Source organism: Hyla sarda, unplaced genomic scaffold, assembly GCF_029499605.1.
Source record: "Hyla sarda isolate aHylSar1 unplaced genomic scaffold, aHylSar1.hap1 scaffold_1711, whole genome shotgun sequence".
Lineage (NCBI taxonomy): Eukaryota > Metazoa > Chordata > Amphibia > Anura > Hylidae > Hyla > Hyla sarda.
Window position 1 is genome coordinate 72017 of NW_026608351.1, and position 2017 is coordinate 74033.

At 45.2% G+C, this 2017-nt stretch overlaps 1 non-coding gene across 1 annotated transcript; it reads left to right on the top strand.

Annotated features, from left to right (window-relative positions):
* On the top strand, window positions 1-191 carry LOC130312274 (U2 spliceosomal RNA). The gene has a single exon (XR_008860406.1). It is a non-coding gene; the product is annotated as a U2 spliceosomal RNA (small nuclear RNA).
* Window positions 192-2017: the final 1826 nt, after the last annotated feature.

The window sequence follows — 2017 nt, forward strand, 5'->3', positions numbered from 1 at the left end:
ATCGCTTCTCGGCCTTTTGGCTAAGATCAAGTGTAGTATCTGTTCTTATCAGTTTAATATCTGATACGTCCCCTATCTGGGGACCATATATTAAATGGATTTTTGAGAACGGGGGCCGATTTCGAAGCTTGCTTCCGTCGCCCTATGCATTGACCCGATATGGCAGTATCTTCGGGTACAGTGCACCACCCCCTTACAGGGTTAAAAAGAAAGATTCCTACTTTCATTGCTACCTGCTTGCTGGCTAGCCAGCTAGCCAGCCCTGTGGGCCTTGCTGCTGCTGCAGCCAAAAAACAAAAGGTGGTGCTGCTGCTGCTTCTGCTGCTTCTGCTTCTGCTTGTGTCTGGCCCCTGTTGGAGCGTCCAGGCACAGGACTTCTGCTGCTGCTGACTAAATGGCCTCCTTAATTGGATCATTTGAGTAGCCAGCACACCTGTGCAGGTAGGGCATGACATGATAGGCAGCTGCCTTGATAGCGGGTGGGTGCTGAATGTTCCTAATTGACAAAATAAGATTAATGCTTATGAAGAAATATAAAATCTCATCCCTTCCCCAATATCGCGCCACACCCCTACCCCTTAATTCCCTGGTTGAACGTGATGGACATATGTCTTTTTTCGACCGTACTAACTATGTAACTATGTAACATAACATGGGGGGGGGGGGGGGGGGGTGTCTCCTGGCTGTTCACACAGGTGTGTCATTGCTGTACATTGACCATGCATTGCTTCTGTGGTATTGCAAAGGCAAAGACAAATGCTTCCAGCCATCCATTGCACTAATGGATTGGTCATCAGCTGGCTGTCTATGTCCCGCATCAATATAGACCAAAGTACAGAGGGTTAGGCTATGCTATTGTGCACCTACCTGATGCATCAGAAGGTGCGAGGCCCTTGCTAAATTCTGTGCACAGACTTTGAGATCTATGCTTTAGACTGTATCTAAACCTGCTCCAACATGGACTGACATTCTGGCCTACTTTCAGCCGATGCGACTTGTCTGTCGCTGAACAGTCGCTTTTTATGTATTCAGCACCTATGTATAATGTTGTAAAAATGCTCTAGAAGCTAAAGTCGCAGAAATGTCACACATATTTGGCCTGCAACTTTCTGTGCGACAAATTCAGACAGGAAAAATCAGTATAAATCCTTAGAAAATTATCCCCCAGTGTCTCCATCTGCTGGCGGTATTGAATAAGCATTGCTGCACTGATGGGGTATGCATTAGACGAAAAAAAAGAAGAAAAAGAAGAATAATACGCCCAGAAAAGAGGCGAAAAGGAGAAAAACGTAAAAAAACGTGAAAAAAAAGTAAGAGGAAGAGAAGGGAAAAAAAGGTGGAAATGGGTTTAAAAGTGATTTCGGCGGAGAAATATATATATATATATATATATATATATATATATATATATATATATATGCGCACACACACACATAGATATAAACGTATTCTCCGTTGAGATATTGCAGCCGCTGCTGTGTCCAGGCCCAGGAGCCTTAGCACTGTGCTGTGATGTCACTCAATACCACTGACATCACTAGGTGTAAACAACATCTCTCCTTTGCTGTGTATGTGACTATGGAGCTGTTTGGTGATGTCGTCTATTACGGCCTTCATAGAAGCAACAGGAGATTGTTGCATCCATCTTGAACCCTCAGAACTACAGTGCTATGATGTCACTCACTTCCACAGGCCTTGCAGAGTGTAAACAACAACAACCCAGCTTTGTTGTGTATGTAACCAAAGGGATTTGTGATGTCACCTAGAACCTTCACAGCAGCGACAGCTTTATGGGAGCATCAGCACTGCTCTGCCTGAGCAGAACCATCACCGCCATAGGTTGTCAAATAACCCGGATTTAACCCACACAGGTAAGTCCAATGGGGTGCAGGCATGTCCTCTATGCTTACAGCTTCCCGTGGGTGTTGGTTTGATACCGTTTGGGGACAGCCAAGGAGGCATCTGCAGGCAACAAAGGTAGGTGTGTGCTTGTGTGTGTGTTTCCTATGCAGATCCT